The sequence below is a fragment of the Psittacula echo genome (assembly GCF_963264785.1).
Source record: "Psittacula echo genome assembly, chromosome: 18".
Taxonomy (NCBI): Eukaryota; Metazoa; Chordata; class Aves; order Psittaciformes; family Psittacidae; genus Psittacula; species Psittacula echo.
The window spans coordinates 7,620,567-7,645,707 of NC_137754.1; the positions used below are offsets into that span (position 1 = coordinate 7,620,567).

At 43.2% G+C, this 25,141-nt stretch overlaps 1 pseudogene across 1 annotated transcript; it reads left to right on the top strand.

The window, feature by feature from the left end:
• Positions 1-2,891: 2,891 nt before the first annotated feature.
• Positions 2,892-25,141, top strand: LOC308228366 (ankyrin repeat and MYND domain-containing protein 1-like; annotated as a pseudogene). The gene is made up of 14 exons: positions 2,892-3,535; positions 5,661-6,090; positions 7,090-7,306; positions 8,100-8,264; positions 9,952-10,004; positions 11,458-11,629; positions 12,113-12,253; positions 17,068-17,199; positions 18,040-18,153; positions 19,262-19,423; positions 20,330-20,519; positions 21,742-21,808; positions 23,182-23,395; positions 24,977-25,141. The product of its transcript is annotated as an ankyrin repeat and MYND domain-containing protein 1-like (transcript).

A 25,141-nucleotide genomic window follows, 5' to 3' on the forward strand; every position in this document is an offset into this window, starting at 1 on the left:
ACTTAAAAATGCTTCTTGTAAAGGCTCAGCTTAGACACAACAGTGAAGCATCTCTTTATTTCAAGTTTTTGCAAAAACAGGCCTTGTAGTAAGGAGGCACACCCTGGTCACAAGGCTTTTATGACCTTTTGATGGCCCACCTCCGACCGCAGAGTCCCTCCCTTGTTTCCCTATTGGCTAGGTACTCCAAGGTTTACAGCCTATCTGAAGTGCCTAAGTTACCCACACCAAGTCCACCCCTGGGTACAGAGTGCATTACTTCCTTTGAGAGCTCACTACCCTCCCACCCCCAACCCCGCCTCGCCAACCTGCTTGTGTGGGATGGCTTCCCTACACTGTAAGCACTAACCCAGCTCCTGCCAAAGTTTTCACGCCTTAACCGCCATCTTTCGGCTAACTGCAAAAACAAGACTTTAATACTTTTTACAAGATTATTGAGAAAAGAAACTGATGCACGGAATGAGACTCTACAACTCAAAGGGAGTTATAAAGCAGGTATGTTTATCATGGCGCCGGCTGCAAGGGGGGTCACTCCTCCTGACTTGCACACCGAGGGGTTAAGCAAGCAGATATTTATTACACACAAACATGCATATTCATTTGTGATAAGCACATAAATGTACTGGCTTTCGCAAATCATAGGTGTTACTACGTGGATGTAACTGTGTGAGTTCGCAGTAACAGAAACAAAGCTCGCTGAAGACACAAGATTAGGCAACAAGTTGAAAATGGCCAGGACTCTTGAGCAAAATGGAGTCAAACAACAAAAGAATTTGTAAAAATAAAAGAAAAGGGTTGTGTGTGTTTTGATTTGAGGAATGCTAGTGCCTGGACAACATAGGGCTAAAGTACTTTTAGCCTAACTTAGGTCGAAGAGAAAGATCAATGTTTGTGTTGTAAGTCTGTGGAATTTAGTGGCCTGACTAAACCTGAATGAGTTATTTCACACCATCCTTCTACTTATCAGTTAGTTTAGAGACAGAAGCTCCCAAACATCTGCTAGCTTGGGATACTCCCTGTCTGCCCCTCCTGCAATAAATTTTGCAGGAAGGTCACGCTGTTCTAAATCTTTGCCAGCTATCAGAAGAATTACAGATACGGCTGGGTTCAGCTAGTTCTGTGATTACTGGGGCATCCAAGTGTGCCAAAGGTGAAGAGTACACCGCGAGGAAGACTGCTTACTTCATCTTGAAGACCCCTCCTCACATGAGGAAGACTGCTTACTTCATCCTCAAGACCCCTGCCCACAATCACCGCAGAGCAGCACACAGATGCCAAGAGGAGGAGACTTATGATAATAAGGTCCTGGAGCTAGATATAATATTCCCTGCCTATACGCGGGAATTATGAATATGTATTTGGGTAATGCAATAGTGAAAGTATATAAACCTGTAACAAATGCTCACCAGCGCGCCTCTGGCTACGGTCGTGCACCCAGCGCTGTTGCTTTTGCTTTACTGACTCTGTCCCTCAATAAAACCCTGTTATCTCGTTTAGAGGAGTGAGCTCGTATTTCACAGCAAGGTTGAGCAAGGCGGCCAGGAGAGCTGCGAGAGTCTGCAGAAGAGACGACGAGCGCTGGCAGAAAGAGCAGGCCAAAGGGCTGGAGTGAGCAGGGCCGGGCTCACGGTCAGGCCTGCTGTCCTATACGGTACTGCCGCGGGGGGGCGGCGCAGGGTGGCTACGCGGGCCTCCCTCTAGGCCCCAGCGCCGGGCGAGGCCGCCGGGGTGTCCACGGCAAGGCGCCGGCCGTGATCTGGGGCCTCGCACCCCACCAGGCGGAGTCGGCAGTGTTGTCGGGGGCGCGGCCATGGCCGTCGATGTGGGGCGAGTTTTCGCTCTGCTGGCGGCCAAGGGCACGGAAGAGGCGAGGGCGGCTAGCTGTGGCCACAGCTCCAGGCAGGGCCTGCCCCGCGGGCCGGGGACCGGCAACGTGCGGGGTGCTGATGCTGGGCTGCGGGGAGAGACCGCCGGAGGCCCCCCGCTCTGCCACCCGGGTACGAGCGTTCCGCGGGCCCCGGACGGCTGTCGGTGATGCGCCGTGGCCACGTGTCCCCCAGCGTGTGTTCGCTGGGAGCCCTGCCCGTCCGTGGGCAGGGGAGGGGCGGTCTGGAGGCCCTGCTTCCTCCTTGGAAGAAGAGCGGCTCGGATGCTGCCTTCCCTGGGCTTTCTCTCCCTGCTCGCCCTCTACTGGTGCCAAACTCAGTTTGAGCTTATTCTGAGTAAGGCAAGAGCTTTCACAGCATCCGTGTGATGTCTGAGAGCACGTTCACCTGGGGAATCAGCCCTCACTGCTCTTCTTGGTGTTCCTGTCAGTCCGTGTCTGGGTTGGTAACACGTCCACTGTGAAAATAAAAACTGAGCTCCACGGTTTCACATAACACCCTCTGTTCTCTCCCTCGGACCACTCAGTCTGTCCTCAGTCCCAGAGAAGATGGTAGATGGTTTCTGTGAGTGCTGTTATTAGCACCATAATGTTCTTTTGTTTTAAGCCAGGGGCAGTCGCTCCTTTTATGCCACAAAGTGCCAAGACTGTGGCAGGGCTGCATACTTTATGATTATTTTTAATGCAACAGAAGAAGTGAAGAATTGAGATTGTTATTTAAGTGGTTTTTGCTTTTAATTAACAATTTTTGATTGATTTATCTAAAATATCTTCCAAATGCTTGGTTTTGCTTCAAAGTGGTGAATACCTTGAAGTGTTTGTGGCTGAAATCAATGACTATCAGATTTCAGTCAGGTACAGTCAGATGAGCAGGTTGGTAGCTAAGGTTTTCTTCACAGAAGAGAGGGGGTTATGGACAACTTTTTACTGCGCATCAGCCACTTTCATACAGCCCAGCACTTTGTTTGCCTATGGTACAAAATTTCATCAGTGCGTTCTCCGGAAGGGTTAAAGTGGCAGTTTTGGAGCACTTTTAAAGCAAGTGGTGTGTAAAGTTTTAATAATCCAGTCACTTCACATGCATCTGGCAGTTGAAGACTTTTACCTTTTGTTTTGAATGCAGAATGCTGAAGGTATATTGGCATACCGGTCTTTAGGACAGCTGTTGAATGATTGAATAGATGTTGGTTTCTCCTCTGTCATTTAGCAATGAGAATATGAGCACTGAGATACATCTACTGAAGTAGTATGGACTACTGATTGCTATGTGATGGAAGAGCTCCTAGAGAAATTGGTAAAATCTTGGCTGGGCTTTGAAGCCCACAACTAAAGTGACATTGAGACTGTGCCCAGTCTTAACTGTGTAACAGATTCATCCTCTTCGTGTGTCAGTTGCCTGCATCTTGTTAGTCCTGCTCTGCTGCAGTAAGAATGCAATTTCACTTATTTTTGTCCTATCAGTTGTATCATTCTTCTTGTCTTGTCCTCTTTTGTGGATTACAGAGATATGTGGGAAAGTTGTACATAGGCCACCGCCACAGAAATGGGGTTAACTACAGGCCTGATGGTTCCAAATTCACAGGAGCTGTTTATCTTGGCCGTGTAGAAGCCTATGGGATGCTGGAATGGAAGGATGTCAGAAAATTTCAGGGAACTGGGAAATTGCTGTGCTAATACTGCAATTCCTGTGCCTTTCAAAGTCAGCAGTGGTTTGGTTTGGTGTTTTTTGGTTGTTTTTTTTTTTTTTTCCGAGTAGCTCCCTTAGTATTTTAGTTCTTTAGAGCAAAATTGTCATGCTTTGATCTCCCATGAGTTAGGGTGCTATTTCAACAGCTTAGCTTCTGTACTCAACTTTCCCATGGGGAAATACCGAAGGAGATGATAATAGAATCATTTGAGCTGGAAAAGACCCTTAAGATCATCAAGTCCAACCATTAACCCAGCACTGCCAAGTCCACCACTAAACCATATCCGTAAGTGCCACATCTACATGTCTTTTTAAATACCTCCAGGATGGTGACTCCACCACTTCCCTGGGCAGCCTGTTCCAAGACCTGACCGCCCTTTCAGGGAAGAAATGTTTCCTAATATCCGGACTAAACCTCCTGTGGTGCAACTTGAGGCCATTTTCTCTTTCTACTTGGGAAAAGACACCAACCCCCACCTCACTACAGCCTTCTTTCAGGTGGTTGTAGAGAGTGGTAAGGTCTCCCCTGAGCCTCCTTTTCTCCAGGCTAAACACCCCCAGTTCCTCATCACTCTTGTGCTCCAGGCCTTTCACCAGCTCCACTGCCATTCTCTGGACCAGCTCCAGCACTTCAATGCCTTTTTTGTAGTGAGAGGCCTGAAACTGAACACAGTATTTGAGGTGCAGCCTCACCAGTGCTGCCTGGAAAAGTTTCTTGTTCACGTATCTAATGTATGTAATTTGGGTATTTATTCTCCTTCTTTGATGAAGAGCTTATTTGTTAGACAGTACTCTCAAAAGGCATATTAGGATGAATTAGAAACTGGAAAAGCACTGCATTTTAGGAAACTGTGAAGATAGCACTCTGAAGTTTCCAGGTAGCTAGTTGGCTGGTTTGCATCATTTTCAGCCCTGATGTTGCTAGTAGAAGCTGGAAATCTTGTTTTCTAAGAGCTTGCAGTCCTTCTTTATTTTCCTAAAAGGTATATCTGACCAGTCCCAAGTGTAGGGGAACAGTGCCCACCTGTTCCTGCTGATCCCTGGGTATCTCTGCAAGTCCTCAAATAATCTAAAACATAGAGAGAAACAACATAACAGTGTTTGCATTTAGAGGGCCAATCAACACTGAGGAGACATCAACAAGAACACAGCATTCTTGCTCAGTGTTGATAATGTGGCGTTAATTACAGATTTAGGAGAGCTTTAGTTTGAGTATATGATGTAAAATCTAAAGCTCGGGCGAAAACAGAGAAACTTGAGATCATAACCATACTCAGAATTTTATTCTTGCCAGTATATTCTGCCAGTGATAGTGCTTTTGTCCTACTCATTTATCTGTGTAGCTAAACAGCTCAGTGTGAAGTTGCTGATTTTTGCTCCAAATGGCTGTTTTGAGGTTGTGATAGCTCAGTGTGAACCTGTCTCGAACCATCTGTGTGGTCCAGATACGCATGAGTCTGCTTGAATTTGATGATGTTTATGCCTTACCTACCACAGTGTCAAGGTCAAACTAGGATACCTTTTGTAGGAAGACTGAAACTCCTGTCCTGTAGTGCGCTATTTGCTGCTGAGACTCTTCCGTTGGCATGTCGTGTCATGCTTGCAAGACTATAGATACCCTAAATTTAGTTACATTGTAAGAAAAGAAATGTGCCATTTCCAGAATCTGTGTCTGCGCCAGATGTGTTTCAGAAATGTTTGTTTTGAGAAGGTAGTAAAATCTAACCAAAAACCTGTCCTGGACCAAAAGGCTGCAATCTAAAATTGATCACAGAATAAAATTAAAATAAAATCTTGCCTAGGCCTTAAAAGCGTCAGGAATTGTAATCTAAACATATACATCCTACTGTAGTTAAATTTAGGGCCTTCCACTGTTCGTGTGCTGGAAGATTTGTGTTTGCTGTTAATAGACCAAAGTGAACGTGAAGGCTTTGCTGTTCAGATTGGCTTTGGCAGTTATTGCTCTGTCAATAGTAAGTGGACCAGTAAGGCCAAAAGCAGCCAGATTGGTTTAAATACAATCCAGACTTTAACTGTACAAATTGTTTGCTCTCTGACTGATACTCGTGAGTTTACTTGTTTCTTAAGGGGCTGTACAAATCTGATGAGCGATTTGGACCAGGGGTTGAGAGCTATCCAGATGGCTGTCAGGATGTTGGCTTGTGGCTCAGAGATCATCTAATTAAGCTATGTACTGAAGTACCTGGTTATTTTCCTGTCTTGGATTATCCAGCGCACTACAGGTACACTGATGACAGATCTCAGAAGGGGTATATTTCACTTGAGGAAGACCCATTTCTCCGTAGCTATAAACATCTCCCTTTTGATGGTAATGATATTTTACCTGAAGGAGTCTTTGCATATTCTCGTAACATGGATCGTCTTACTCTGACTCACTCCTTCCTGGAGAGTGTGATGCTCTGTATTTTCAGAAGAAGCTGCCTGAGGAGGACCCTTGGCCTGTTGCAAATGTAACCTCCCTGCTGGTTCGAAGGTAGATGCACGTGCATAAGCAGAGGTAACTGCTGATGATTTGTTTATTATGTGTGGATTTTTAACAATTACTACCCATGGGTGTTTGTTGTTTTCAAATTTACGTTGCAGGATAAAAGCTGCACTCGAGATTGGGTTTTGTGGCCTTGAGATTACAAGTTGCCAATAAGGGTTGTTTTTTGTTAAAAAAGGAAGCAAATAACATATTCATCTCTCAATTTATAGATTTTATTCCTTTAAGTTAAACATTGGGTTTATCCTGGTCACACCTAGAAAAATAATCCCATTACTCATTAACAAGTCAGGGTTTCTGGAAGTCCAGTTTTGAAAAGAATTGGGAGTCAAGGGCTGTAGAGACCTGTTCTGACCTTCGCTGTCCGGAGAGTGTAGTCTGGCATAGAAAAAAAAATATGGGGAAGCATAGCGCCAGGTTTTCAAAAGTACTGAAAATATGGATATTGATAACTCTTTGTGGTTGTCTTGACTCTTGTTCTTCTTCAAGGCTATTCAAAATACGCTGTAACAAAAAAGTCAACAGCTAGTAGAACTGCCAACTGCACATCAGTTTTTATGTAGCTTGGTACTTGTATGTGCAGATGCTTTTTGAGCCCACGGAGGATTTCCTTGTTTGCTTTTCTGATAGGAACACAAGCTACCTACGTATATTTTATAGTCATAGTTAAAGCAGGTGATGAAAATTAGATCATAAACAAATGTCATGACTGTGCATGATAAATTGGGTCATAAAAACACATGGTAGTTAGATTTTGTTTTCTTATCCGTCCATCAAACATCTACTAAAATACTTTTAACTTGTCTAGATAAAATCTATATGCTACTGCCAGCACCCCATTCATATAAGCAAGCTCACACTATCTAAAATAGCTCTTAAAATGATAGCTGGCCTTATTTTCCCATCTTGCGGACCAGCATATTTTATTCTTGATGCATTTTCTTTAGCTGCAGTAGTGGTCCAAGAGTACCTAGCTGCTTAAATGTGCTGTGCTTTTCTCTCCTTTTCTAGGCGCTGTCAAGTGGAGTTCAATTCAGATGTCAACCTCATTCTCAGTGGAGCCCGCAATGCTTATGGGCCTTCAGGCCCCAGAGAACTTGCCTCGGAGCAGCTAATTAAGAAGGCAGCAAGAGGAGACTATGATGGGGTCTCTGCGATTCTGAGGAACGGGCTTGCTCATCCAGACATAGCTGACAAACATGGATACACAGCACTTGCTGCTGCGGCTGTAAGATTCTAAGCATGACTCTTTACCACATGATGAGAAAGTTCCTGGCGTAGTAGGCTGGATTAATTTTTTCTCTTGTTTCATTACATAGTATGAAGGAATGTTCAACAAGCAGGAAACCCAGAAAAGCGGTGTGGCATGAGTAGTGTCTGTAATGACTGGTATCGTGCCAACCCCCATGGTAAACAAAGAACCTAAAAGAAGCCCTTCAGTAAATATTAGCAGTGATTTCAAATGTCAGGTTTGATTTCAGGTTGTGATTATGCAGTGGGCTAGATCTATGTTCTTGGATGTGATTGTGCCCTTATTATTTTTGATCCTATTTGAAATCAGATGCACACAGAGTTGTTTTGTTTTTGCTGAAAAGCGGTTGTGGCTGAAACTACGCATGTACAACTCCAGTTTCTGTAGGAGGGGGATGCAATCTCTCCCCCTGCCTTTTTCTTTGTTTTTCTGTCAGCTGCCTCAATACTCAGCATTCACTGTAAATGCCAAGCAGAAGCTAGATAATTTAGAACACTGTATTTCTCCTATAGCCGTCTCAGTCATTTCTAGTCTCTCTGTGCATGAAACCTCGATGAATTCCTGCAAAATCCATTAGTTGAAATTAACCAAAAAAGTTATGTTCTGAACCCTGTAAGACATTGAGCTTCTGTTTTGAGGAAAATATCAATGTGAATTAGATAAACAGTGTAGAGCATCATTACCTCAAAATTGTGCTGTCAGTTCTTTCCATGTCCCAGGCAAGAAGTGTGTACTTATATATGCAAATATGGATGCTTCCCCTCTACAGGTTCCTTCCCGTAATGCTCTTGTCAATCTTCTTCTTGATAGTGGAGCTGATGTGAGTAAGTGTAGTGATGAAGGATTATCTGCTCTCTCCATGTGTTTTATTCTTGTTTATCCAGAAGAATCTTTTAAGGTTAATATTGCTGAGAGGAGCTTGCACAGTTACAAGGTTTGTTTACTTCTAATCTAAAATAACAGAATCATAATGTAGTATTTTGCCAACCTGCAAGCTTGCTTTTAAAATTTGCTGTATATAAAACTCAGAACTTTAATACATTTTACATTCTGAAACTGCAGAATAATCTCTGCTCTCACTGCACTCACTTCCTAAGTCGAAGAACATGCTCCTATGCAGTTACAAGCTTACTCAGCAGTTGAAATAAGGCACTATATCAATAGCAGAATGCAAGGCTGTGCTGGCTAGGTGTTTAACACAGTGAAGATGCAGTGGGAGAGTTAATGGGAATTACAAAAATGTAAGTAGAACAGTAGGATGTAGGTGATTCTCCTGGTACTACGTAACCTTGCTGGCATCATGGAGGTGGCTACTACGAAGAGATTGTTCTGTCAGAAGTCTGGTGATGCTTGGGGAGTACTCAAAAAGGAAGAGTCGTATCCCTAACCTTTCTTCTGCCACAAAATGAAACACCTGCTCTTACTTCCTGTGTAGGAACAGGATATGAATTTTGTAAGGGTACAAACCTGGGAATGGGAAAGCAATGAAAGCAAGGATGCTGGGACTCACCAGCCAGGATGAGAAAACAGCTGAAAAAGGGGTCTGGGCAGGAACTGTGTGGTCTTAGAAGTGCTTCCGCGTAGCCTAGAAATGGAGGGGTGCCTCTGGAACTTTCACATGAGGTTAGACAGATTAGGCTTGTGCTTTGAGGAAACTTGTTGGAAATTAAGTACCAAATAATCCTTGGTTGCTCTGAAGTCACTGTTCCAGTTCCAAGAGTACGATCATGTGGTCGTGCGAAACACTGCTAAAGTTGCAAGGCAACTATATGGGAAAGGGAGAAGGGGAGTGAGAGAGAACTGCTGCTGAAAACCACACAGAAAATCAGTGTAGAGCTATTACCTCTCATAGTACTATAAGGTAATTAGGAGTAGAGAGGGGATCTTTCTATGTTGGTCGTTGTCTGTAACAGTCTGTGAGATCTGGCGAGTAGACATACACTGCTTTCACTTTTCCTCTGAGTTGAACTTGCATCCAGATTTGGAAAAATTAGCCTTGTAGATCCTAGTATCAGATTCTCATGCAAGCTAATGCAGGTTGAAAATCTGTGTGTGTCTCGTGTTATTTCAGCAATTCTTTTTCTCTTAAGTTAGGTGATGTATACTGGAAGAAAGATTCAACTGTTCTGAACACGCTTTAGACACCATGGAATCATAGTAAAGTGAGGGTCGGAAACGACCTTAAGATCATCCAGTTCCAACCCCCCTGCCACGGGCAACCCCTCTAGACCATGTTGCCCAAGGCTCTGTCCAACCTGGCGTTGAACACTGCCAGGGACGGAGCATTTACCCACTTCTTTTTTGGGCAACCTGTTCCAGTGCCTCACCACCCTCACAGTAAAGAACTTCTTCCTTATATCTAACCTGAACTTGCCCTGAAATTGAACAAGAGAAATATTCTGTTATTTTAAGAAATTAAAACAAATGAACAAGCAAAAACTTAGTTACAATTTACTTCTAAATTATATCCCTAACAGCGCTTAACAAAATTCCAGTATCATTATATGCTGTATTGCGTTAAAGCTGTGATTAACAGGTGTGTTAATATACTGAGTCATGCACTGGAAGAAGATTTGTTTCATTTTAGTAACACTTCTTTTTTCTTTTTTTTAATCTTTAAGTGGACTGAAAAATCAGAATCCTCAGAAACTGTGAGTGATGCTGAAGGCATAGTGTGAGAGTAAGTCTCATGCGCTAGAAATGGGAGACCAACTCTCATAAATGGTTTTGCAAAAAGAAGGTAACATTATTTCACATATTTCACATAAATGTGCATCCGTTGCAAGGAAAGATATTTTTTGATTGTTTAACTGGGCAAACCTTGTTTACGAGTAGAAACCACTAACTGTTTATACGCTCTAATGTGGCTCACGGCAGCACTGAGAAAGACTATAGTTGAAAAGTGCAGTTCAAGCAAAGGACATCATGCTTGAACAAGACAAGATTTCTTGTTAGAAGATTGTGAAAAGCTTCTAAATATGCCAAGGAGAGTTGCAGTGTAGTGCAGACCTGAGGAAGGAGAATATATTTGTTACTTGAAGTCTTGACTACATAGGAACTTGCTTGTTGTTTTCTGCAAGTGTCTGTTCACCAGTGTCAACTGAAACAGTCCAACTGTTTTGCATTTGTGGATCTTTGAAAGGGACACATTTTGCTTTTTGCTTTGCTTACAGAGCAGTCACCAAAGATGTCAAAATTTTTGTGTGGGTTTTATGGCAGTGTAGGTCGTTTTGACATCTCAGACCCCTCAGACTGAAAGTTCGTGGTTGGCCTTCTGACCTCCATCCCTTATTTGTGCCACATTTTACTTTTGTGGCACAAAAGTAAAACATGCTCCCACCTCCCATGATTCTTGTTGTCTGAAATACTGTGCATACCGCATATTGTTCATTGGAATATAGAGATCTGCTGAATGTAGGGCTTGTGGGTAAAGCCGAGTTATTACAATGCCTGCAAAGATGAGTATACCGTGAGAACACTTTGTGATGGAATTTCTGGGTGATATCCAAGCATCCAAGTGCTGTCTGCTTCATTTTGTAGGGGTGTCAGATTCTTTTGTGTGTGTGGATAGTTTGCCTCCATAGAAATGCAGATGGCACCTGGAATATACTGTCCTAATCTAGCATAGCTCCGGTTCCAGCTTTTGTTTAAGAGAAACACTGGACCTTTGTTTTGTTGGGATGGATGGGTGAATGAAGTTTACTTGAGGAAAGAAACTTCCAAGCAGTCTTTGATGGCAGGAGGGAGGACTCTGTTTCTTTCATTAAACAATACGAAGACTAAATGTTTTACAAGTCACATGTGAGACTGGTAAAGACGCAGATAACCTTGCCTAGCTTTTTACCTGTCCCTATGCTGCAGCTTTTCATGACTGCAGAGACTGCTCTTTGCATGCCACTGCTTTAGTTTAGAGGGCTGAGATACACTGACTGTACTGTCTCCTCTTCAGGTCATAATGTTGTTGCCTGACTGGTGTATGACAGTTGTGATGTGACCCTAAAGACTGCCATGTCTTCCCTCTGCTAAGTGACAGTTGTAATGTCTATTACCTGCAAGCCATTTTAGTCCACTAGCTTTTCTTGGAAGGTGCTAATATGTTATTCTGGTATTTTCTATGTCAATTCTAGACGACAGAAGAGATGGGAAGCAATCCAGCTACTGCTTCATCGAGGTGCAGATCCCAACGCATCCTGGGCCCCACCACACCTTCTGTTCTTTGCTGATAAAGCTGCAGACGCAGAAGCAGTGGAACTCCTCTTAAAAAGGGGAGCCATGTCTGATGTGCGGCTTCCATCGAAGGTTTTACTGAATGATATTTCATAATATGGGATTCAAGGTGTGTACTGCAGCTTCAGTGCCCTACTGTAAAATATCTTGCATGTCAGAATCAGCTTTAGAATGGCCAGAAAGCTGTTTAAAGCGATTATCCTGTTCAAAGATTTATTTTTCTGTTTTTTAGTAGAAAGAACTCAAAGCTCCTTACTCTCCAAGTTTCTCTTTCTTACTATGTTTTCTGATTGCCAAGCTTGTGAGTGGTTGAGGAATATTTGCAAAGCTGGTCCTCACGTTGGTTATAGCTGTTGTGATATTTTAACAGGCCAAGTGTCTGGGGCCTTTAGTATTCCACAGTCTTATAAGTCTGGGCTCTAGATTTCTGGTGGCTGTCTGTGAGGCACAGCATATGGGAAGAGTGAGCTTGGATTATTCTTAAAATAATATTTATCACTATTTAAGTGCTGCTTCTGATAAACAGGAGTCTTAATGCTATATTTGTGTTTTCAGTTAGGGGGGTTAACTGCTCTCCACATAGCTGCCTCGATTCCTGGGGAGGAAGGGGTCCAGATAACTCAGTACCTCCTGCATTCTGCCCCAGATCTTAATGCAAGGGCAGAAGATGGAAATGAGCTATATGGTCCAGACAAGGTATGTTGCTTTTTGAGCTCATCTTTCAGCTATTGAAATTCAGATTGCGGAGGACCTGAGCAGGGAGTTGAGATTACTGCCTGCCTGATTTTGCAGTGAAAGCTTTGCATTTCCCTGAAAGAGCCTTAAAAAAAGAAAGAAAACCAAACCCCCAAAAAACTAGAGTCACTTGAGGTGTATTGTATTAGGTTGTAAATAAACACATGCTTCCGGTGCCCCAGAACACTCTGTCATGTCTTACATAAGACAGAGTCTAGAAGTTTCTTATGTGTAGTCCAGTACAAATCATAAAATCATCGAATCATAGAATAGTTACGGAAAGGACCTGAAGGTCATCTAGTTCCCACCCCCCTGCCATGAGCAGGGACACCTCACCCTAGATCATGTTGCCCAAGGCTCTGTCCAGCCTGGGCCTGAACTCTGCCAGGGATGGAGCATTCACAACATCTTTGAGCAACCTGTTGCAGTGCCTCACCAACCTCACAGTAAAGAACTTCTTCCTTATATATAACCTAAACTTCCCTGATTTAAGTTTAAACCCATTCCCCCTTGTCCTGTTGCTACAGTCCCTAATGAAGAGTACCTCTCCAGCATCCCTGTAGGCCTCCTTCAGATACTGGAAGGCTGCTATGAAGTCTCCACGCAGCCTTCTCTTCTCCAGGCTGAACAGCCCCAACCTTTTCAGCCTATCTTCATATGGGAGGTGATCGAGTCCCCTGGTCATCCTTGTAGCCCGTCTCTGGACTTGCTCCAACAGCTCCATGTCCTTTTTATGTTGAGGACACCAGAACTGCACACAATGCTCCAAGTGAGGTCTCATGAGAGCAGAGGAGACGGGCAGGATCACCTCCATCTACCTGCTGGTTGCGCTCCTCTTGATGCAGGCCAGGATACGGTTGCTTTCTGGGCTGCGAGCGCACACTGCAGCCGGCTCATGTTCACATCGACCAAGACCCCCAAGTCCTTCTCCGCAGGGCTGCTCTGAATCTCTTCTCTACCCAACCTGTAGCCATGCCTGGGATTGCCCCGCCCCAGGTGTACGACCTTGCATTTGGCTTGGTTGGACTTCATGAGGTTGGCATTGGCCCACCTCACAGGCGTGTCGAGGTCCCTCTGGATGGCATCCCTTCCCTCCAGCGTATCAACAGAACTACACGACTTAGTGGTGCTGGCAAACTTGATGAGGGTGCATCAATCCCATTGTCCATGTCACCGACAAAGATGTTGAACAGGATTGGTCCCAGTACCGACAACCACAACTCTTTGCATGTGGCCACCCAGCCAGTTCCTTATCCACTGAGTGGTCCATCCATCAAATTGATGTCTCTCCAATTTAGAGACAAGGATGTCATGCGGGACAGTGTCGAACGCTTTGCACAAGTTCAGAGAGATGACTTCAACTGCTTTGCCCCATCCATCAGTTCTGTAGCCCCATCATAGAAGGCCACAAAATTGGTCAGACATGATTTGCCCTTAGTGAAGCCATGCTGGCTGTCACCAACCGCCAACCATTTCTCATGTGCCTTAGCATGCTTTCCAGGAGAATGTGCTCCAAGATTTTGCCAGGCACAGAGGTGAGGCTGACTGGTCTGTAGATCCCTGGGTCATCCATTTTCCCCTTCTTAAAAATGAGGGGGTTTTTTTCCCTTTTTCCAGTCGTCGGGAACTTCACCTGACCGCCATGATTTTTCAAATATGATGGACAGTGGCTTAGCAACTTCATTTGCCAGCTCCTTCAGGACCCGCGGATGGATTTCATCAGGTCCCATGGGCTATGTGCACGTTCAGGTTCTTAAGATGGTCTTGAACCTGATCCTCTCCTACAGTGGGCCCAAGGTCTTCATTCTCACAGTCCCTGTGTCTGCCTTCCAAGACTTGGGCAGCGTGGTCAGAGCACTTGCTGATGAAGGCTGAGGCAAAGAAGTCATTGCGAACCACAGCCTTCTCCAAAGCCAGGGTAGCCAGTTCTCCTGATAGCTTCTGGAGAGGGCCGACATTATCCCTAGTCTGTCTTTTGTTTGCTCCATACCTATAGAAGCCCTTCCTGTTATCTTTCACCTCCCTTGCCAGATTTAATTCTAACTGGGCCTTAGCTTTCCTAACCTGGTCCCTAGCTTCCTGGGCAATGTCCCTGTATTCTGCACAGGCTGCCTGTCCTTGCTTCCACCTTTTATAAGCCTCTTTTTTCCCCTCTAAGTTTTCTCAGCAGTTCCTTATCCATCCATGGAGGTCTCCTGGCCTTCCTGCCACATTTCCTTCTAGTTGTTACACAACACTCCTGAGCTTGTAAGTCAGGATATAAGCATCCCTTCCCTCAACCTGGTTGATCCCTGAATATCAACCAGCAGTCTTGGCCCTCCTGCCCTTCAGGGCTTTATCCCACAGAACCTTACTAAGCAGGTTCCAGAAGAGGCCAAAGTCTGTTTTCTTGCAGTCCAGGGCAGTGAGCTTGCTGTGTGCCCTTCTTACTGTCCTGAGGATCTCAAACTCGACCATCTCTGATTGCTACAGCCAAGGCTGCCCTGGAGCATCACTTTCCCAACCAGCCCCTCCTTATTGGTGAGTACGAGGTAAAGCATGGCACCTCTCCTTGTTGGTTCCTCTATTACTTGCAAGAGGAAGTTGTCTTCCGCACAATGGAGGAACCTCCTGGACTGCTTGTGCCAGGCTGTACCGTCCCTCCAACAGATATCCCCCATGAGGACAAGGGCCTATGAGCACGAGGCTGCTCCTATCTGTCTGTAGAGCACTTCATCCAGAGAGTCCTCCTGATCAGCAGCTTGTACGAGATCTCCTTTGACTGTGACTCACAAGCTCTCTGTTGACTCATCACCTGTCCCCAGACAGAGATCCATACTCAAATGTCTGAAGATATATATGTCTGTTATGGGACTTGCTTGCTTCATCTCCATGGAGTTGTATTTTAGTACTTTGTCCTTAACTAGTAAACAGGAGAACTTAATACCTATTTATCAACAGTATTTAGTTACAGAATGCCCAGACACAGTCTAGGCAAAATTTACTTTTTCAAATATCACTTTTATATTGATCTGGTAACCCTTTATTCATAGAGCTTAAATGAATATGTGAATGAGCCCCACTCAAGGCAGGTCCTTTGTGCCTGAAAGCTTGCTGCTTCCCTCTCACGCCCAACTCTCTGTCATGTGGCCCAGTGAAAGTTATTAACATCTATCTCTCAAATTTGCTATCCCCAGACTTCTCCAGTCGTTTTACTAAACTTCCTAGTGAGTAGTGCGAAAGCCAGCAAGACATGAATGTAAAGAAAGTAGGAAAAGGGTGGCTATTGTTTTTGTGGGGCTGAGCAAGCCATGGTAAGAACACTCCAAAGGGAGGCAAGCCTAGCAGTTCCGAAAAGCTGAAAGGGGCAGGATTGGAGTGTGGTTTCTGCATCCCTGTTTATCTTTCTCCAATACAAAAGCATACCAATAATCCAGAGCGGCATTCTGTTGGAAACTCAGCCATGAGCAAATCTAGAGGAAACCATTTTCAGTATTTTTTATGAAACCAACATTCTACCTTTTGTTCTGTCACTACAAAATTTATACTTTACATAGGATAAGTAGTAGAACAAAGAAAATATTTGTAGTGTGTTGCTGTTCTTTAACTATATTCCGTTCACTGGAAGGGTATCAAATATCTATAAAAATAAATCTGAATGCAATATATACAGCTAGAGGAGCTAGAGTGTGTGCTATGAAAGGGCTGACAACTGCATACAACATGAAATAGATTCTGTATCAAGTCTTTGTTTCTCAACCTTTTTCCGTATGCTGTCTTCATAATTTTAAAGTCAATTTTGGTATTCTTCTGGGCAAAAGTGTTTTCTTGCAACACAAAAATTTAGGTTTCATGATTTTTAATGAAATAGTCCCATATCCAACAATTTCTACTGGTTCCTTATGTCTGATAAAGTAATGATCTAATAGGCTGTAAGGGATCAACCTATCTAATCCTTATCTTTGTAGTAAAGGTTTTGGTGTTTTTTTTTTTCCAAATACGTTATGACTCAGACCAGGTGATTTTTAAAGCTACCCTTTCACAGTATCACAGTATCACAGTATGCTAGAGATTGGAAGGGACCTCAAAAGATCATCAATCCCCCTGCCGGAGCAGGAACACCTAGATGAGGTTACACAGGAATGTGTCCAGGCGGGTTTTGAATGTCTCCAGAGAAGGAGACTCCACAACCTCCCTGGGCAGTCTGTTCCAGTGTTCTGTCACCCTCACTGAGAAGAAGTTTCTTCTCAAGTTTAAGTGGAACCTCTTGTGTTCCAGTTTGTACCCATTACCCCTTGTCCTATCATTGTTTGCCACTGAGAAGAGCCTGGCTCCATCCTCGTGACACTCCCCCTTTATATATTTATATACACTAATAAGGTCACCCATCAGTCTCCTCTTCTTCAAACTATAGAGACCCAGCTCCCTCAGCCTTTCCTCATAAGGGAGATGCTCCACTCCCTTGATCATCTTAGCTGCCCTGCGCTGGACTCTCTCCAGCAGGTCCCTGTCCTTCTTGAACTGAGGGGCCCAGAACTGGACACAATATTCCAGATTCGATGGTGATGCTATGATTCATGCTAAAAGAAGTAAAAACTACTGTCTGGTGACTAAATTTTTGAGTGTTACTGAAGCTATGACAAATACAGGCCGATACTGCAAGTGTGCTGTGGTAAATACTGTAAAGCTTTAGGGCTTTGCCTGATCTGACCAGGGTCTGGGTTTCCTGCTGTAGAACTGTCAATAAAGGCTTCTCCAGTCACTAACGTGTCACATTTGCATGTGCACATTTGCAGGCAGTGATTGAACTCCTCAGACATGGGGCTGACCCAAATCTGCCATTGATTGGAGCAGTAAGAAGTGCCCTGTGTGCTGCTGTCAGTACGGCTTATGAGCAGCAGAGGACGGCAGCACAGAGGATTGCCTTGGTGAGATAACTTCTGGGTGTTTATTGGGTTTTTTTTCAAACCTCAGAAAACCAGAGAGTTCTGTCTCCTTTCTCTGTAATGGGTAATCTGATTTCTCCCCACTCTTCCTGTGTCTGTTCCTAATGCTGTTTATTTCTGTCCTGAGGAACAGGTGTTTTGTATGGAAATTCATTTTCATGTTCAAGTAAAGAGGATGATAACTTCCTTGTGTAGAAAAGGAAAAACTGCATTAAAGTCAGATGGGGTAGTTGTAGTGCCCACATTCCTATCAAATCTGACTATAACCTTGTTTATGAACCCAACCAGCATCCACATGAAGAGAGCTGCGTTGTCTTTGATTGTTAATGTAAAATATTCAATACCACTGGTGATGAGTGAGCTTTCTCATTCATAATTAGGTCAATGACAGCATTTGGCCTTGTGAAAACTGGAGTTTTTTCTCCTCATCCAAGGGAGCACAGGGCTGATCTTATTCAGAGTGGAGGTGAAAGGCTACAGCTGATGGGTCTGGGAGAGGAGGGAATTTTCCTCAGGTGGGTTCTGTTCTGAACCCTCCCTCACTAGTTGTCTGCGCTTCATGTGTTGCTGGAATATCGTGAGATATCCAGAAACAAATAGCTACTGCCTGCAAGAAGGTTTTACTTACAGAACATGTTTAGATTTGACAATTCATCATCAGCTCTAAAGGGGCAGAAGAAATGCATGGTTTGGTGCACAAAATGGTCTCACAAACAGAGGTTAAGCTCTGATGCTCAGCACTGTCTCTGTAGCTGTGGTATGAATGCAGTTTCTGGGAAGGTTTTCTTTTTGCTTGAATGTGTCATGATTTGCTGTCTTCAGGTTGATAAGCTGCTTGAAGCTGGTGCAGATATCCTTGCACCAGTTACTCTTCAGGAAGGACAGAGAAAAGCTGTGGGAACAGTTGTTGACTACGCCTATTATGAGTATTACCAGGTATAACTTCAGTTTCCATATCTGAAAGTCCTGTGCATTTGCATCCATTCAAATATATGGCCTGTTATGTCCTTATGAATTGACCAGGGCCTCCTTCAAAACCTTTTATGGAAATTTGATTTTCTCTTCTTTTTTTGGTGAGACTCAGTTCAGCACCAAATGAAACACTAATCAGTTAAGTTTCAACACCCTCTGATAGTTTTGCCTGTAAAGACAATCCTTGCTGTCCATCTTATCGTAAGATTCCATTCATAATCTGATTGAACAGGGTTACTCGTAGTCTTAAACTTGGGCATTAAAACCAAAAATAGTGTGTGTTTCTGTGAGGCTACAACCAAATCAGGGGAAGTTATTATGGGTTATAAATCATGTTAATTTTTGATGTCTTGTAAGCCATGAGAGGACATTATTGGTCAAATTTAAAAATAATGGATTTCCTAACTAAAATACATATATTTAAATAAAAAATACATTAAAATATGTATTATGCATTATATGTTATAGATAAATAACTAAATATATATTTATTAAGTGAATTTACTAAAGGGATCTTTAATCATTTAGTAATGCCTTATAAAAAGAATCTCACTGTGAAGTATAATGAGAAACTTCTGCTGATGTGTTTTTTCTGTATATATTTGTTTAAAAAAACTACTTTAAAAAGGCCTGGGATTCTGTGACAGTTCAATTAAACCTCTTTTTTTTTTTTTATAGCATTCTTATTAACAAGAAAACTTACATGTTGAGCAGATTGCTTATGTCTGAAACATAAACAGCAGTTGTTCTGAAAAGAACGATAGTAATGGTCACCTTGTTCACAGAGCAGCCTGCTTAGAACTACTGAGGGTTTCTTCATCCCTCACCAATGTTCTGCGTAGATATTACCTTGTGATCATAGCTGATTCTCAAACAGGAAAATAAATTAAGCAATTCATAGCTGTAATCACAGGTCAAATTTGATCACTGTACTCCATGTATCTTACTGTCTTGCTCTGGACGTTTTTTCTATGCTCTCCTTCCTGGCACTTGCTACAGGGAAGTAGCACGGGAAATTGAGGAGTGTAGTAGTGGGCAAACAGTGCCCCCCAGCTGTCTTTTAATTTTCAAGAAACTTCGTGGTGCTTCCAGACGTGCTGGGAGAAGAGCTCTGCAAGATGAGGGCAGCTTCCAAGTGCAAGGTCCTGCAGATGGGTCCATGCAACCCCTGGTATCAGTGCAGGCTGGGGGTGAAGCAGCGATTGAGAGCAACCCTGAAGAGAAGGACATGGGGGTACTGGTGGTTGAAAAGCTGGATGTGGCCCAGCAGTGTGCACTGGAGCCCAGAACCCCTCACCCTGTGTTGGGCTGCATCCCCAGAGCATGAGCAGCCAGTCAAGGGAGGGGATTCTCCCCCTCTGCTGCTCTCTGGGGAGACCCCCCCTGCAGTCCTGATCCAGCTCTGGGGCAACAGCACAAGAGGGACGTGGAGCTGTTGGAGCGAGTCTGGAGGAGGCCATGGAGATGCTGCGAGGGCTGGAGCAGCTCTGCTCTGGAGCCAGGCTGAGAGAGCTGGGCTGGTTCAGCCTGGAGAAGAGAAGGCTCCGGGGAGAACGTACTGCATCCTTTCAGTACTTAAATTGAGTTTATAAGATGGAGACAAACCTTTTAGCAGGCTGGTTGCAATAGAACAAGGAGTTCTAAACTTGAAAGAGAGTAGATTTGACTAGATGTAAGGAAGAAATTTTTTACAATGTGAGTGGTGAAACACTGAAATAGGTTTCACAGAGAAGATGTGAAAGATCTTCTCTGTGAAACCTATTCCAGTGGGAAGGGATGCCCCATCCCTGGAAACACCATCTCTGGCTTAGTGGTGCTCTGAGCAACCTGATCTTGTTGAAGATGTTCCTGCTTATTGCAGGGGGGTTGGACTAGATGACCTTTAAAGGCCTGTTCCAACCCAAACTATTCTATTATTCTATGATTTTCTCTTGAAGAAACATCTGGAAATTGTTTTAGTTAATTTCTTGAGCACTCACCAAACCGATAACTGGAACAACTAGGACATCTAACCTGGACATGTTCTGTGCTCCATAGCATGAACTGAGATCCAAGCCAGGATCCAGCAGGGACGATGCTGTGCTTTTGGAATTGGTTGGCTTTAACTCTGAAACACTAACTTGTGTGCTACTGTTCCCAGGTGTTAGTGAATTATCTCATATTGCAGGATAGAATTGCTCACACACCATACCACATACTGCCAGCATCTGAGCAGGAAGCTTTTCAAACACGCCGATCACTGCTGGAACACTTTAGAGTGAAGCTCCGTGAGCGTGTCATCCTGAAAGAGAAAGAGTGGGATCAGGAAGAGCTGAGAAGATCCAAGAAATGTTAGTTCAAGTCTAAGATTAGTTCAAGTCTAAGATTAGTTCAAGATTAAAGGTAGCATCACCTGGTGTGAAGGGGAATTGATTATTATAGTTCTCATTATTGTCTGAAAAGGTAACTCCTAATAAAACCTGCTTATCCATGTTTGGTAAGGAGATGCAGGGGTTATAGAATCCTAGAATAGTTAGGGTTGGAAAGGACCTTAAGATCATCTAGTTCCAACCCCCCTGCCATGGGACACCTCACACTAAACCACGTCACCCAAGGCTCTGTCCAGCCTGGCCTTGAACACCGCCAGGGATGGAGCATTCACAACTTCCCTGGACAACCCATTCCAGTGCCTCACCACCCTTGCAGTAAAGAACTTCTTCCTTGTATCCAATCTAAACTTCCCCTGTTTAAGTTTGAACCCGCTACCCCTTGTCCTGTCAGTACAGTCCCTAATGAAGAGTCCCTCCCCAATTCTACAAATATTAAAGAGAATGAACAGGCTTTGTGAAGAAATCTGAATATGAGTTTAGTGCCTGTCAGCTGCTTCCTGGTAAATCCCTGTACAAGATCTACTACCATGTGTTAAGGAGTGATTGGAGGAGTTGGCTCTTCTTTCATGGGAGAACTTTGGAATTGCTTGTCATTACTGCAGGGATCAGGATACATGCAGTGGTCACTGCGGATATCTAGTGTACCTTCATTCCTTATGGCAACTGACTATCAGGTCCTCTCCCATTATGTCAGTGCTCTTCTGCTATTAAAGTAGCAACAATGAATATATTAATATGTTACATAAATCTTAATTTGGATGGTCTGAGTTACACCCTCAGTACTGGTCAAATGCGTGGTGAAATGAGGCTTAGATCCTAGGTCTCTGATAGGTCTTTGGGACAAAAGATGTAGCACACTCGGGAAGTGAACTCAGAATGTAAGGCTGTTACCTTTGCGGTTCAGCATCACCTGTGACTCTGTGGCTTGTCACAAGCAGGTTGTAAGAATAAGTTATCTGTATGGTTTCTTCCTCTTGGCTGTGACAGGCAGCAATTGGCTCCTATTTTCTTGGCTTCTGAAGCTTGTGGATGGAAGATGCATTTTATTATGTATCTTCAATTTTTCTACAGTAGACAAAGCCAAGCAGACTTTTAATGACAGTGGGTCTTGTGACTAGTATTTGAATTCTTATGTCAGAATACCAATTTTTGTTTTCCCCCCTGTTCTCTTTTGCTGGTGTAGCGGATTCAGCCATTCATAAACGTGTTTCAAAGAAGAAAGGAGGGAGCCAGCATGTGGAAGAAATGAGGTAGGACAGTACTACAGGATACTGCTCTCAAGGATTGACTATTACAAGTCAAAAATCCTATGCCCTGGGGATTTTTCTTCCTCACCAAAATTATTGTCGCCCTGCCATTTTTCTCCTTTCTAATGTTTCTCTCCAGTCTATCCAGACTTACCAGCTGCCATTAGGTTCTTTCTGGGCTCTGATCACATCCCTCCTTTTCAGCTCCAGACTTTGCTATTACTGTTTATAATATTCAGTCTTCTTGTGAGAAGCAGAGTGTCCTTGTGTTTTAAACCAATTAATGACATCAGTACATTAGAGGAGCATGCAAATACTAAGAATTAGGCCCGTACAAATTTTGTAGCTTACATTTCTCCAGAAATTTCAGGAATAAGTTGTACAGTTTGAATGTTATTCTTGGAACTGTGTATTAACAAAAGTTTGAGTAATAATGGAATACTGGCCTCAAGGATATTGAATTCTGTCACCAGTTTCTCATACTGTATGGAATTCACAGGCTTCTGAACTTTGCCTCAGTATTTGAATCAAGAGGAAGTAAGATAGGTGTCAGGAGCTGGGGCCTTTTTGAAGACAGAAATTTTGAGGTAGCATTTTTTTCTGAACCAAGATAGATCAATAGTAGCATAAGATGCAGAAATACCTAGAAGAACATGAACTAACTCAAACTAAAACCTGGAAAGTTAAACTAGTACACCAAGATTTTACAAATAAATCTCAATGATGACTTCCAGCAACAAATGAAACCTTAGTGAAGCTTGCTATTTGGAAATGATCCTTAGATGCTTTTAAAAGGATGTGAATCTGTAGTCCAGCTTGCACTTATATCTAATATTCTGCTTCCCTGTCCCACTGACAGCCTTAGTCCAAGCAATCTGTTTTATGTTCCAACTTTGGAATAACTGTTGTGGTGCAGAGGCCTATGAAAGCCCTTGTTTGTCTCTGCAGTATTCCAGGGTGTTCTGTGAGTGTTTTAAGTTTGCCAGCTTGGCTTTGTTATCTCTGGCCATATATGATCTGTTTGCATGCCAGTTTGAAAAGAGACATCTCCAGGCCGAGTGTACACTAAAGCATGCAGTGTGCTAGTGTATGGCAGGATGTGGATGTTGGTTTGGTAAAAGCTTGGTCATTTTTCTCACTAGGCTTTTCTGGGGGCTGGCTTTGCAGCTGGTACGCAGTCTGCTCCCCACAAACCCCTGTGATAAGCTGCAGAGACTCCTGTTCTTTATTGCTGAGCATTATTGTTGAACATTATTATTTTTGTATTGTAGCCGTTTTAATGCAGTTTTACTGTGATCTGCAAACATGCTGTCAGCTTGAGGAAAGCATTAACCAAACAACAGTGTGCTTTCATTTTACAACTGTCTTTGTTCTAGATTACCTTTATTTAAATACTGCTATCAGTGTGGACGTTCAGCTGGTGTTCAGCTCTCACCTTGCCAGCATTGTCATGAAGTCTTCACTTGCAGTGATATTTGCAAAAAGAAATCCTGGAATGAGCGGCATAGGCAGGAGTGTTTGGGATTGCTGAGCAAGTCTTCCCATCATTACGATCTGAGTACAGTGGTTTGTGCTTGTATACTGACTGGGGTATGTCTTCCATGTAACGGACCGGTAAAATGTGTTTTACAAAAGAATTTAAATAAGAAGGTTCAGTTCATTCACTTTAGTGGCTGTGATCTTTGTAAACCCACCAGCTTTAAGAGAGCTGCTACTGTGTCATTACTTGGAACGTGAGGAGAAAAGAATCTTTAAGGTGAGTGCAGAGCAAAGGAAATGCTCTCTCCGAGACTAAGGTTAGCTACTGTGAACATCCATAGACAACTTTCCAGGCTGAAAGACCACCATAGAGCAAACAAGTTAGGCAGGGTGGAGCTTTCGGTACAAATTCTACCAATTAATCATCTGTACCTGTATTTTAGAAGAGAAATCAATGAGATTTCTGACTTTTACGCATGGAGTCGTTAATACCACACCACTGTGCTTATTGGAAACCACACTTGTGCTCATAAAAATGAAGCCCCATGCTACCTAGCAGTAGAAGACTGGCAAGGTAGAAATTACACTATTTGAATTGTATCAGATGCTCACATAGATTGAATGAGAAATCTGACGTATGAAGTGTGAGGTGGATACAGAACTGCTTTATTCACAGAAGTTCTGCAACTGATGTATCTTTTAGCGTCTGCCTTGAATGGGACTTTTAAATCTTGGATACATATAAAACCCTGTGTGTTTGGAATAGTGGGGTCTGTCCCACTGGAGATAAGTTATATCAAACATACATGTTTACCAGTATGGGCTCTAGAGAATCAAAATATTACAGAACGGAACAGAATAGACATCAGACTGAAAGTTGGCAGCTGTATACGGCAGCTGTACACTGAAGGACTTAAACATGAAAAAAAGGACGTTCGTTTAGAAAACAGAATTTTACTACCTTGTGTTTAAAAATTTAGTGCATTATGGGTACAGCTGGGTGAAACATCAGGATGTTAACTGGTCGTTATTTAAGCTCTTTGAGGTAAGCTTTTTCCTGTATGGCAAATGCAAAATTTCATTAAATTCAGATTCAGTGACTTCAGAGCAAGTGTGAATGCCTTTCTGTAGACAGAATTTTTCTCAGTAATAAACAAGCTTCCTCAGTAGTGTCTCCCTGTCTAGTTAATTTTGAGGTGGAAAGGGTTTTGTTTGTTCCTTTGTTATAGTATTTTCTCTCCCGTTGTGTCCTTGATTTAAAATGACCTGAAATTCCCTCAGATGAGTTTTAGCAATTCAGTCTGTTGCTCTGAGAGGCTCTGATGCCCTTCGCCCCCTTTCCTGATTCCTTTTCACTGTAGTACGATGTGATTAGCATTTATTTTGTACTTCATAAGCAAAACTCTCAATGTTTATCTGAGTTTTGAAGTAACTAATAGTATTAACTGCAGATACATTTACTGGAAGAAGCAAGTGTCATTTACACTCGCATATGTAGTCATTGTTTGCTAGGAAGTTTATAGGTGAGTAGGTAGCCGCAGCTACCCCAAGAGTTGTGTCTGTTAGCATCACATTTAATAAACTATGCCAAAACAGGAACTTCCAGGAATCTTGTACGTGCTTCCAGTTTATTGTTTCAGAGAAACAAAAGTCACACAAAGAAACGTGGCCGGCTTTGGTTTTTTTTTTCAGAGAAGAGTACAGCTCGAGCAGCTCCGGATGGAAGCAGTGCAGGATGCCAAAAGAATGTCACTGGCAAAAAGGGGGAAAATGGAAGAGAAAGAAAAGATGAAGAGAGAGGTGGAAGAAAGAGTAAAACTGGGACTGGTGGAAGAGAGCATCGCAAAGAATGACTGA